The following is a 14,694-nucleotide window of genomic DNA, read 5'->3' as shown; positions in this document are numbered from 1 at the left end:
CTTAACAATAGTTAATTTTTTGGTCCACCACGGGTTGGACTTCCTAAATTTGCGCTTCCTAGGCATTGACGCGACACAGGTCTCCGTGAGCACCACTGTGAGCGTTTCTGCCATTTTCTCTACGTCTATTGTGGAGCACAGATCGATAGCCTCCAGTTGCGATCTTGAAAGATCTGTCAGGGTGACAGAGAACTGTTCCCAGTCGGCCCGACTTGTGTCGAACCTCGTGTTCCCAGCGCCCTGATCGGCACCTGACTCTTTCGGCAATCTCAATCTTATGTCCACGGCCCTGTGGTCACTGGTGGTCCAGTCACACCTTACCTTCCAGTCACAGATGAACTTGTTCATGGAGGGCGACGTCAGGGTTACGTCGATGAATGACGAACCCCTTGTCATCCAAAAGGTGGGCGGCTGTCCAGCATCGTTGACCACTGACAAGCCAAATGCCCTGATGAGGTCCTCGAATCTGGCACCTCTATCGTCTGTCTCTTGGGGACCCCAGAGTGACGATCGAGCATTGGCGTCTACACCTATAATAAGTCTCTCCCCCCTCAGTGAACGAAGCACCGTTTCGAGGTGGCTGAGGTGCTTCTCAATCTCGTCTGTACTGGAAGTAGCACGAAACAACGTAGAAGGAGAAGCTGGGGGCCCGCACTTCCACGCAGACACAATGCGTAGTGCTAAGCTGCGAGACGAAAACCGTATCTAAATTGGGATTGCAGATTACCACTGCTGCCCACGGACGTTGTGAGCGCACTGCGGCAACCCTCATCCCTATGCCTAATCCTACGACTTTGTAACCCGAACCTTGTTTCCCGACGTGTGGTTCCTGCAATATTAAGATGTCAAGTCGCTTTTCGACTACGAGTTGACGTACCTCACCCGTTACTACAGCCGAACGTCGCATGTTCAGCTGCAGCATCCTAACACCCGTGGACGCACTACCTAAGCTAGAGCTTATCCTACCTAATTCCTGTGGCGCCGGGCCACTCGCTGTGTGGGGTGGGGTTGGGTCCGCGAATCTAACCGTCTTTCGCACCGTTGTCGCAATGTTCGCGGATCTAAGCGCGGGTCTAATCGCGAACCGGTGGAAACAGTCGGTACTGCCCAGGCGTCAGTCCCTCCGACTTATTAAACTATCAAAAGGGATGAAGAAATCGGAATCCTTGCGTCCGCGAACCACCAAAATTCCCCGTCGAACACCTTCTCCTCCGCAACCTTCATCACTCCAACATTTTCCATCATTAACATCCATATCCTCAGAAGATCTCTGGAATATCATCACGGAAGTATTCGAAGACTTTCACCTTCCGACATACTCTTAAAGAATCTCCAATGTCTCCTTCGCCTATACACACACTTACACACTTCTTTATTTTTTGCATTCCCTTTTTTTATTTTAATAAGATCATTGTAACCTTCCAATCAGAATTTAAAATTTAATAGTAGAGTCTCTCTCCTTTCTGATTGACATCCTCCGCACTAATGTAACACCCGCGATTAAAACACTCACACAACCACGCGAACATAAAATATAAAATGATTGTAATTTAATAACAAACACATGTAAACACATATATATTATACACATATTTATAACCAAACTTGACAATGATTTTATGTAATATACTTTTAAAACTATGAATAAATTTATGTAATATTAAAATTCTCTCAGTGACTTCTAACCCCTCAAGCAGTCGAAAGATCGCACTTGGTCCTATCCCGCGTAATAAGGATTAATTTCCTTTACCAAACTTTTCGACGAATGTCCAAAATAACGAGTAACAGCGATATTCATTATCGTTGACTTGTTTTTGGACCTGATAATTCGTTCGACTCGAAACCTACATCCTGACCCGCACGGTTTCGAGAGCTGGCTGTTACGCCCTTCCTTTTAACTCATTGTCAGTAGAAACGCTCCTTCCCGAGTCTGGACGTAACATACCAATGAATTTTGGGGGCTTGTCCGGGATTGAAACGTGCGATTCTTTTAGCTGGTATGAGTAAAGGGACTAAAAGTCAAGCCGATAAAAACGAAGTAGAGCAAAACTTTCAATTCGCTACAGAAACACACAGTCGACAAAAGTCTAGCAAACCAAAACAATTATACACTTCTACTCCTAAAACATCCACCTCCAAATCCACTCCAAAAACCATCAATTTTACATTAGATGAAACTTTAGACGACAAAGATTGCGAAGAAAAATTCGATACTGTACTCAGTTTTGATAACACTCTTGTACCCGATAACGAATCTAGTAGTGTAAACGATTTAAAAATGGCGCAAAACAATCCTTTCACTACTCTTAAATATGCTGTTGAAGCTGTCCCTTATTTCGATGGACAAAATATTCCGTTAAATTATTTTATCGAAGGGTGTGAGGAGGCAAAAGCTATGTTGCCTGCTGAGGCTGAATCTCAATTTATTAAAATAATCAGAACCAGAATTATAGGAGAAACTCGCCGTACCATCCAAGGGCAAGATTTCGATAGCGTACACACATTTAACTACGTTTTTAAAACAAATTTATGGATCTTCAAAAAATGTTTACCAATTACAAGGGGAACTAGGGTGTATATACCAAAAGGGCGACGAAGATGTAATCACGTATGCAAACAGAGTAAAAATTTTGGGGAAACAAATCTTAGAAGCATATAAAAGCTCAGGAAGAGATTTGACAGATCAAAATATAAAGGCCGCGTTAGAAAAGGATATAAGCAAATGTTTTATTAGAGGACTAAACCCCGAAATCGAACAAAGAATTGCGAAAAATTTAGACGTACCAGGAAGCGTAGTAGCCAATGCTTTAAGAATAGAGAGAACTCCAAGCGATGACAGATTTACGACAAGGATCAAGTAACAACACAGGATCAAAAACCAGCAGCTCTCGAGAAAACTGTCAAATTTGCCACAAGAAAGGGCACAAGGATAGTAATTGCAGAAAATATTTACAGACATTACAAAAAACTAATAACCAAGCAGACTCAGGAACTGAAATCTTAATCTGCCAAATTTGTAAGAAACGCGAGCACGAAATAGAAAAATGCAGATTCCAAAAAAATGCGATCCAGAAGTTCGCCGATCAGTAAATACAGTCCAACAAAAGACAGTTATTTGTCAATTATGCTCAAAATCCGGGCACAAAATTCTGTCAACTAAATAACAACAGAAACAAGATATCAGTGACCTGTCAATGGTGTGTAAAACCCGGCCATTCAACTAATAATTGTTGGAAAAAACAAAATGAACAGCGAGTAACATGTCAAATTTGCAATAACTTCGGGCATAACGTTAAAGACTGCCGATCTAAAATAAACCAGCAGACAGGCTCTACCACCTCTGTTTTGCCGATACTGCAAGGAGCAAGGGCATCTCCTCGAAAACAGTCAGGCACGTCTCGCTAGCAACCAAAGAAGGATTAATAGTCAGGGAGGGAAACTACACTGGGCCCTCAACGTCGGGTATGCGACAGAGACATCCGAACAACAGTCACACCCATCCAAACTCCAAGCGACCAAGTAAATAAAAGCACTACTACTATACGACCCGTAACAGTAAATCTCGACAAACATAGTCGCGTGCCTACTATTCAAGTCAACATCGATAAGATGGCCGCTTATAAAACCTTTATGCTGGATACAGAATCCGTGCCAAATGTAATTAAAGAAAATCTCGTACCTACAGGAATAACTGTCAATTACTCGAATATCTTGAAATTAAACGGAATAAATAACTATCCTGTCTATACTCTCGGTGAAATTATCTTACCTCTTTTCGGAACACCAGTCACCTTTCATATCGTATCTAGTGATTTCCCGATTTCACAATCTGGCATATTAGGTAACGACTTCTTTAAACAAACCTCGGCTCCAATAGACTACGCACAAGGACATCTGACGATCTCCGGAATCAACATACCTTTCTTATCGCCTGAAGCCATCATAACATCCCCACGGTCCGAATCATTATTCTACGTAAGGATAGAAAACCCTGAAATAAAGGTAGGATATATACCAAAATTAAAATTAGCACATGGAATTCACGTAGGAGATACTATCGTGGAAAATGTTGCTGAAAAGGCATACCTCATAACATCATAAGCACGTTAGATGAAGAAACGGAAGTACAAGTTTCCTACCTTGCGCTTAAAATCATTAAACGACGTATTCAACGATCATGAACCAAAGATAACTTTAAACAATCCAGTGGAAGAAGAAGAACTCAGAAATGACGAAAAAGGGGTCAAAGATAATAACGAAAGTGAAGACCAACAAGCTCTTATAATCGAAGACAAAGAAGAAAAAATTAATCAAAGAGAAAATGAAAATAACAATACACCAAATAAAAATAAAATTGAGAGGAAAAATAAAAATATAAAGAATTCAAAAAATTATGGAGAGAGAAGTTACCAAATCTCTTCTAAAAATCTCGAAGATCCAACCATCCTTAAAGGGGAAAGTTACCAAACCTCTTCTGAAAAATTAACTAATTCCAAAATCTCCAAAGGTTACCAAGCTTTCTAAAAAGGAGATAATTCTAGGATTTCGGAGGGCAATTTCCAAATCTCGACAGAAAATCCTAGCTCCGTCGATTACGAGGAGGGAAGTTACCAAACCTCACTATGTGATTTGACAAAAACTTATAAAGGAAGAAGTCCTTTATCCTTCCTAGATCTTAAATTTACGAATAAAATTAAATCAGAAACCTCTCACGTTACCAAAGAAGGGCATTCTAAAAAGGCTCAAGGATTTCATCAAATCAAAATGGATCCCAAAGACTGTCATACAACAGCTTTTACAACTTCTTTCGGACATTACGAATTCGACCGGATGCCTTTCAGTTTAAAAAATGCTCCCGCTACCTTCCAACGCTCAAGAAAATAATTCAATATAAAAAAATCTTCAAATATTAAATATAAAAATAAACCGTCCTCGAAAATTACTTCTTCCTTATTAAATCAATCGCAAGAAATTATAGGAAACTTTGTGAAATTAAAAGGCAATGAAAATCAACAAAGCAGCATCGCAAGCTGCTTAACGATTTTTAAAGAAAGAAAAAGAGATCGACTCTCCGAAATCATAGAATTATTACGATTAGAACATTTAAACGAAGCCGAAAAGGAAGAAATAATAAAGTTAATTACGGATAATCAAGACCAATTTCATATTCCGAGAGAAAAGTTAACCGCAACTCATGTGTTACAACATAAAATACCGACTATAAATGACCAACCTATAAATACTCGTCAATATCGCTTTCCTCAAACACATAAAGAAGAAATAAATAGGCAAGCAGAAGAACTTCTAGAAGGAGGGATCATAAAACACTCATAATCTCCATACAAGACTCCTATATGGATAGTTCCAAAAAAGGAAGATTTTAAAGGAAATAAGCGATGAAGAATGGTTCTAGATTTCCGTGCTTTAAACGACAAGACCATGGGAAATACATATCCGCTACCAAATATTGTCGATATACTAGATCAATTAAGAAGAGCACGATATTTTTCAGTATGCGATTTAGCATCCGGATTTCATCAAATCAAAATGGATCCCAAAGATTGTCATACAACAGCTTTTACAACTCCTTTCGGACATTACGAATTCGACCGGATGCCTTTCGGTTTAAAAATGGCTCCCGCTACCTTCCAACGCTTAATGGATCTAGTATTAACTGAATTACAAGCCGAGGAATTATTTGTTTACATGGACGATATCGTTATCTATGCCACTTTCTTGGAAGAACATGAAAGAAAATACAACGCCTTAATAGAGCGGCTTCGTAAAGCTAATTTAAAGTTATAACCGGATAAATGCGAATTTTTAAAATCCGAAGTAACATACCTAGGACACGTAATCAGCAAAGACGGAGTAAGACCAGACCTGAAGAAATTAGAAGCAGTACAACGATTTCCAAGACCCAAAACTCCGAAGAATATTAAACAATTTCTAGGACTTGCAGGATATTACAGACGTTTTATATCTAATTTTGCAAAATATGCTAAACCTTTGACAAATTTATTAAAAAATGACACTCGTTTTGAATGGACATCCGAACAAGAAGACTCATTCCAAATTTTAAAGCAAAAATTGTGTGAAGAACCAGTATTACAATATCCCGATTTTTGTAAACCTTTTATATTAACTACTGATGCCTCAGGAATAGCCGTGGGCGGAATATTATCACAAGGCGAAATAAATAAAGACCGACCGATAGCATATGCCTCTCGAACCTTAATCGATAACGAATTAAAATACGATACATATGAAAAGAAAGCACTAGCTATAGTTTATTGCGTCAAACATTTCCGACCTTACCTATATGGAAGAAAGTTTACCTTAGTTACAGATCATAAGCCATTTATGTGGTTTAAAAACGCACAAGATGCGAACATGAGAATATTACGTTGGAGATTAAAATTATCAGAATACGACGTCGTAGTCGTATACAAAGCCGGGAAAACTAACGTAAACGCAGATGCATTGTCACGAAATCCTGTGGACCTTCAAGAAATGGATTGTAAAATTATAAAAAATAAAATTTTGAATCCAGATAACTCAAGAGACGCAGAATTAATTTCTAGAATGTTAGAAGAATCAGACAACGAAGAGGAAGATGACGATTTTACTCTACGTTTCTCGGACACCGAAACAGATGATGAGATAAACAAAACAGATGACGAAATAAACGAAACAGACGAAACAATCGATACAGATACCTTACTATCCACACTCGAAGAATTAAATAGACTTCCTGAACCACCGGTTACCTAAACTAGAATACAAACCAGAAGTCAAACGGCAAAGCCAAATTTTAAACAAAGCGAAACGATCAAAGAACTTCACTATAACAACACCGAAGAACCCGAAGAAAGAAATGATCCGCCGGATAAGGATGACGATACTGAAGAAGACGACGAAGAGGAAATTATCAACCAAAGTTTAAAATCACGGAAAATAAGGTCTCATCTCCAGAAATTAAGCGAATTTAACGTCATAGAGTCCCGTGAACTATTATTCCTGCGAAGAGATAACATAACATATTTTATTGATATCAATGGGAATCCTTTAGATTCAGGTTCACAAAAACTTTTTGAAAGGAACGAACTCCCTAACCTAGAAACTCTCACCCTAGGTAATCCAAAAACAATAAAATATAAGAAATATTATCATATTGCCTTACCCATTAGTAAAGGACAGCAGGAAGGCCCTACGATGACTCTTGATCAAATTACAAAAACTATAATTAATTTGCGCGACATTACAACAAATCTAAAATTAGAAACAATTAGCATCGCGAAAACGGAAATTATTAATAACTTATCATGAAGTAATATTAAATCACAGCTTCAGTCAGTATTTACAGACGCACCTACCAAATTAATTATATGCAACGGATTGATTAAATATCCTCCAAAAGATTTACGACCTACTATTATTAGAGAGACGCATTGGTCCGTATTCTGAGCTCACATTTATCGCTAAATGTGTCTCTAAATGTGCCTTAGATGACGCGCTAAATGTGGCGGTATTTTAAGCGCATATTTAACAGCGCATTTAGAGGCGGACCGCTATGTTTAGCCTAAAAGCGCAACTTTATGGTGAAAATCCTATTCTGAGCTACATTTATAGCATATCGATAGATGCGCCGGAGGCACATTTTAACAAGATAAAAGTACGCTCTGTGCGTAACAGTTACGATACGATTGACAAGTTTAATTGATTTTATCAACGTTATATGATCGATTTTGTTAATAAAATGGATATATATCGAGTTTCTTACAATTAATAGAGATTTTACACAACAATAATTATGATATTTGGGCACTTTAAAAATTTTCTTTATTTTAACAGTGCATCAGTATGTAAAGCGAAGTATATAAATTGCGAAAAGTTAATACAATAGTACTAAACTAGAAAAGTACAAAATAAATACAAAAATATATACAAAAGTACGAAAGTACATAATCATGGATGTATTTTGGAAGATATTAATCATGCGATTGAAGTTCGTGAAATAAATGCAGTACGTGAACGTGAGTCGCGAGTGTTTCAAAATAGATGCTTTTGAAATTTATAATGAAGTTGTAAATTCATCTTATGACGCGTAATTGACCACGCGACGACCAATCACAGTGCCGCCATAAACGAGCAATTTGCATGATGCATGACATGATAGTCAAAATGTAACATACCTCTAAGCTAAAGGCGCTATAAATGTGCGGTGAGAATATAACGGATTTTAGTCGTATTACCAGAACATTTATCAGCGCCTCTAAAAGTGATCTATAAATGTGCCATTAAATGTACGCTCAGAATACGGGCTATTGTCTACCTACGGGAGGACATCGCGGCGTCACGAAAACATACAATAGAATAAAACACCATTATTGCTGGGAAAATTTAAAAACAGATGTTCAAAGATACATACAACAATGCTTACAATGTCAAGTTAAGAAACTGTTTCGAGTCAAAACCAAACAACCAATGATAATCACAGACACTCCAGGCTCTTCTTTTGACAAGGTCGCTATGGATATTGTGGGACCATTACCAAAGACCGAGAGAGGCAACGAATACATCTTAACTTTACAAGATGAATTGACGAAATTTTGCATGGGCATACCATTATCGAATCAAACTTCCGAAACTATAGCAGAAGCATTTGTAGATCGATTCATCTGTGTACTTGGAGCACCGAAAGCAATATTAACAGATCAGGGACAAAATTTCATTAGCGATTTAATGAAAAAAATTGCTAAGCTATTTAAAATTCGTAAATTTCGTACGACAGCATTTCATCTCCAATTAATCGGATCATTAGAAACATCACATCACACGTTAGGTGAATATTCGAAACAATATGCAAATGAGCAGAAACAATGGGATAGGTGGATCAGCCTTGCAATATTTAATTATAATACTAGCGTACACGAAGCAACTAAACACACTTCATACGAACTAGTTTTCGACAAAATTGCGAGAATTCCAACAAATGAATCTCTTGCTTCAGAAGACAAATTGGCAAATTACGATGAATATTTAATAAATCTCGCCACATAATTGCATACGATTCAAGGAAACGCACGCGATAATGTCGTACAAGTAAAAATTGAATCAAAACACCATTACGATAAGAAAATCAATCCACAAACCTTCAAACCAGGAGAACAAGTATTTTTGTTAAAGGGATCAAAACTAGGTAAATTCGGAGATCAATATACTGGACCTCACGAAGTTTTAGAAATTCTAAACAAAAATAACGTGAAAATTAAAATAAAGAAAAATAGTCGAATTGTACATCTTAACCGTTTGCGAATTTCACACATTAGACTTAAGGCTGATTAACGATATACACTTTCAGATGTATTCCAGAAGGATAACCGCGATAATACTAATTCTAACAATCAAAATTTATTCGACACACGGAATAATAGGCTACGACTGTGGATCGCCTTCTACAAACTTAACCACACTATCATTATTGACTATTGGTGAGTGCGACATTCCCCCACAGAAGGTCAGTCAAGACGAAATATACCTCTAGCTATTGCAAATTAACGAATTCGATTCCGTGAAAATAATACAATGCAAGGTTGAAATCGACCGTATGATAAAAAAATGCGAGATGTTCTCCCACACCATGGATGTGTACAATGGAAAATACTCATACGTGGAAGACATACCTCGTGATATATGTAAACGAATGCACCAAGGCATTTATCAGTTGGGAACTACTTACATAACAGGCTTAAAATCCAACTAAACAACTTCACGTCCAATAACAGTCGCTGGCGGCGTCGATAATGATGGAATATGCATCGGAATAGCATACTCTGATCCTTATGGAACATGGGCGGAGGTAATTGTATTGGCAACTGTAAGAATTACATTGCAAGACTACATCGCCGACGTGCGTATAAATACCAACCAAGTACAACTCAGATCTGGCGTCGCATGTGAGCTTGTCGCTACGTATTGTACTGATATAGAGGGAGGCAATACTTATTGGGACCCTGTACCATCCGACACTTGCAAATTCTCTAATTACGGATTATTATTTGAAGGATATGCGAATAAAGTAGTCGATAATAACAAGGATCATCCTCAACCAGTTTATTCAGTAACTACGCAAGATGCAATTTTTGCATTAACTAGCAGAGGAAAACAAGATGTTCGTGGATACTCGCTCGAACCGAACACCCTAAACTACTAATCTTTGAAACAGTACGTGGAAGCGAAATTTTTAAAAAGTATTCCCGTACCACAAATCTCGACATTTTCACATATATGAATTCTAAATTTGTGTATGTAGAAAAACACATCCGCACTCAAATAAACCAACTATATAGGAATTTTCTGTTACATCAATGCAAATTAGAGAGAAAAATGTTGCAAAACGCGCTAGCTATAGCCACTTAAACGCCAGACATTTTCGCATATCATCTAATGAAAGGACCTGGATACATGGCTCTACGAGCAGGTAAAGTAATCCACATAATAAAATGTATACCAGTCGATGTGAAACTAGCACGAACAACGGAGTGTTTTGATCAACTATCGGTAATTAGAGGAAATCAGATGCACTTTTTAACGCCCCAGACTCATATATTACTATGACAAGGAACACAAACTACATGTAATTCATTCGCACCTGCCATGTCTCTTAGGAGATTCATGGTACAAATTCTTACCAAATCCAGTGGGCACTCTGCCTTCAATTGTAATGACACCATTAACAAGACATGGAAATACATAAGCCCAGGATCGCTTGCTACTAGCGGTATATACTCAGAAAAGGAGTTAAAAGACCTCAGAGATCATATAATGTTCCCAGCTGAACGACCTTCAGTACTCAATACCGTAGCAAGAGGAGTAATAGGAAGACCCACTTCTTTACAAAGGGGCTCTATCTCTAATCTCTGGGATGAAACATTCATGGAAAAAATAGCCCTCTCCACGTGGATGAAATTCTGGAGTAAATTTTTCATATTTGGAAATATTAGTGCTGGACTACTTGAAATTTATTTAATTACGCGAGCTTTCAAATTGATGTTAGACACAATTGTACATGGACATGCTCTACATATCGTGTATGGATGGTCAACATATTTACTCGGAGCTATCTGGGATTCTCTTACTCATTTACTATTACATTTGGGAACACGAAAACGCCCTCAAGGCTCGCAACCCAGTGCGACTTCGGAAAACCGTAATCCGGACAATATTGAATTAAAACCAATATATCCTTCTATACCTACAGAAGGAAATCCCTCTTACACACTTCAACTAAAAGATTAAATATTATTCCCTTTTAATCCTTCTTCCATCCCCCCCTCCTCTAAAAAGGGGAGAGAGAGAAGAAACTTTCCTTTTTCTTTTTAATCATAACCCAACATCCACTCTTTTTAGAAACATTTGCCATGGAAATTGAATCAATCAATACCAACGACCTAACCCGTGGAAATCTGGAAGTACGAATCAGTCGTGTAGAGTCTCCCTCTCTCTTTTGGATACAATTGAAGAACGAAGAAGGAATCTTAATCGAACTCCTAGAAGAGCTAAACTTCCGGATGAACAGGCGACATAATTACCTCCATTGTTTTCCTGACGATATAAAGGAAAACGAACCAGTTGTTGTTAAGGAAAAAAACAACTGGCAACGAGGACTTGTCATAGAAATAAACAGGAGCACATTTATGGTAAAGGTCGCTCTAAGGGATTGGGGCCACATCATCTGGAAACCCATGGGCCACATCTACATTCTCGAAGACCGATTCCAGCGTTGTCATGGCAGAGCATCAAATGCGGTCTGGCACACATCAGTCCCTCACCAACCTCAAAATGGCCTAACAAAACGAGGAAGTTGTGCAAAATCTTAGCACAACACCGAGACGGACAGATGAAAATAATTCATCCTCTCGGCGAAAAAGGAGCAATGATAAAACTAACCACATACAATAAAGCCGACTATAGGGCCAACAACTTACGGGACGTGCTCGTACAACTGAGATACGCCCAGCTCAGCACTCAGGCCACCACGGATGTATTCCCCTTTGTAAGATAGATTAAAACAATACCGCTCAACATAGTAGACTACAAAAAAAAAGGAAAAAAAATATAAACTATACATATATATATATATATATATATATATATATATATATATATATTCCAAGTGTAAATTCTGTTTTGACAAAAGATATACGTGCACATAAAAATACACAAACAAAAATATAGAAATAAAAAAAAAAAAATTCCTTCACGCTATTAAATAACGCAAAAAAAATATATATATACTATATATATATATTCCATACAATTAACATATAGAATACATAAGAATAACAAAAATATTTATCTAATATTATAAAGTAACACATAATTAATAAATACACACATATATACGTATATAATGTAAATTCTATCTTTAACAAGATATACGTATATATAAAAACATATAAACAAAAATGTAGAAACATATATTAACGAAAATGTAGGAATAACTTTTACTTTCTATTAAGTAACAGCAAAATATATATTATATATTTCATACAATTAACATATGAAATACATAAGAATAACAAAAAATATACTTGTTTAATATTATAAACTAACAAATAAATATACACATATATGTAGCCATTTAAAGAACAAAATTATATATGTTAAAGGAAGACGAAAGAAAAGAAAGGGGTTTTGGAGGTCGCCTTATCTTTCCTCTTTCTTAATTAAAAACACACATAAAACTAACACATTGTGGAAGTACGGAATCTATTTCCCATTGCAAATGTTGTGTCACTCCCCAACATTTGTCTAAGGCCGGGGGTGTTACGTCGTCTCGACTGCATGATTCCTTCCTTCCACGGAACTTTAACACTAACTGTTTACAAAAAATATACTTGTTTAATATTATAAACTAACAAATAAATATACACATATATGTAGCCATTTAAAGAACAAAATTATATATGTTAAAGGAAGACGAAAGAAAAGAAAGGGGTTTTGGAGGTCGCCTTATCTTTCCTCTTTCTTAATTAAAATTATTTACACTATGACACTCACTAGGGCATACTGTCTCGACGACTTTCGCGAAGTCGTGATAACAACTGAGAGCGCGATAACAATTCATTATCATAAAAAATCGAAAAGGGCAGTACGACTCTAATCTATTGGGAAATGATAATGCACTTAATACCTAAGTCTAAGTCCTCTCACAAAATCATGAAACACATCCTTTTCCATATGATTTCCAAATGCACGGAAGCACCCAAAAAACAGGAAACGGGTTCCTGACAACGTTAGAAGAGTTTCTAACCGATAGAACAATCAGCAGAGAACATAGAAAATAATATGACTCAGAACCACATGAGCGATAATCTTGCTCTAAAAACCATATAAAAGAGAGGTTTTGGAAGAAAACGAACACAAATTCTTTCACCAGTCTACATTAACCAATCATTCTGTAAAGTGAACGACAAGAGTTATCAGTGAACCACTAGGACCGGCAAATCCACGGCAACACTACGACGGCAATTGGACCACGAAGATTTTCCAGGCTTCTAAACAAAACCAACGCCAGTCCGTCTAAAATCTGATCGTTCAATAGTAAGTCCGTTTCCATATTATTTACTCTTCCTCTTGTTCCGTTCCGTTTCTTTTTCTTCCCTCATTTACTTATTACTTCGTGTATTTAAATTTGCATAGTGCCCAAACCAATAACTCGCCGGTCGTTACACCTTAAAGGGCGGAAATACTTAAACCGGTGGAAACAGTTAATGTGTGAGCCGTTCCCACGAGTGGGAAAGGCCCGTGCTACCTCGCCCTTTCAGGCATACGCCACATTTTTACATCCACTGTCTATCGGAACCGCCCCGAGACGGGCGATGGAAAAATCCAGTAGCGCCTGCTGGTTCGTGTGTGCAGGATGGACAGTTTGGCCACGACGAAGCCCATCCTTCCTTTCTTAGGGTGACATAGACTCCGCCGGCTGGCATTCGCCACTATCCGACTCCTTCACCCCGCCATCTTATCCGTCGTGCCCACGGGGACCACGGGGAGGCCTGTCCATTTGCATCCCGACCTGGATGAACGCTTCTGACCCTGTCGGGCGAAGGGAATGGTGGGATAGGTGGGCGTAATAGGGTAAATGGAGTCCTACCTAATTTCCTCTAACGCGACGCGAACGCTGCTCGAGAGCGTGGTTGTCCCGAGAAGATTACGGGGTCACACCCCCATACCCGAAGGCTCCGACCTCTTCGGTTGAACAACGGACCTACCTAGTATACAATCTACGATTCGTATCCCTTCAGCCAGAGGGATTCTCAGCAAAAATCGGTGAATACGGAAGGGGCCTCTGAGTTTGACACGAAGAAGCATGCCACATCCGGCCACTGCCATTCACCTTCCGGTACGACGCTTCGCAGTATCTTTCTCTCGCGCGTCAAAGAGGGGACATTCCAGCAAGAAGTGCTGAACTGAGTCAACTCCACCTCCGCAAATGCACACGTCACTTTCTACGAGACCTAACGACGCGAGTCTTTCTCTAAAATCCCCGTGTCCAGTGAGGACCTGTGTGCTCCAATGATTTATTTCTAGCGAACGCGCAGCTAGCCTATCTCGCACGTCCCTAAAGAAGGCGAACGTGGTACGACCCTTACTTGAAGAGTTCCATCGGGTCTGCCACATATTTAT

At 38.4% G+C, this 14,694-nt stretch overlaps 1 protein-coding gene and 2 pseudogenes across 2 annotated transcripts in view; 2 read left to right on the top strand and 1 right to left on the bottom strand.

The window, feature by feature from the left end:
- LOC140674553 (odorant receptor 4-like) overlaps window positions 1-14,694 on the bottom strand; it is a 154,510-nt gene that overhangs the window by 11,041 nt on the left and 128,775 nt on the right. The window lies entirely within an intron of this gene.
- On the top strand, window positions 2,000-4,277 carry LOC140674711 (uncharacterized; annotated as a pseudogene).
- LOC140674667 (uncharacterized) lies at window positions 9,197-11,681 on the top strand (annotated as a pseudogene).

This window comes from Anoplolepis gracilipes, chromosome 16 (assembly GCF_047496725.1).
Source record: "Anoplolepis gracilipes chromosome 16, ASM4749672v1, whole genome shotgun sequence".
NCBI classification, from domain to species: Eukaryota; Metazoa; Arthropoda; class Insecta; order Hymenoptera; family Formicidae; genus Anoplolepis; species Anoplolepis gracilipes.
The sequence above is the reverse complement of the archived record's forward strand: the minus strand, read 5'-3'. Positions and strand labels throughout refer to the sequence as shown.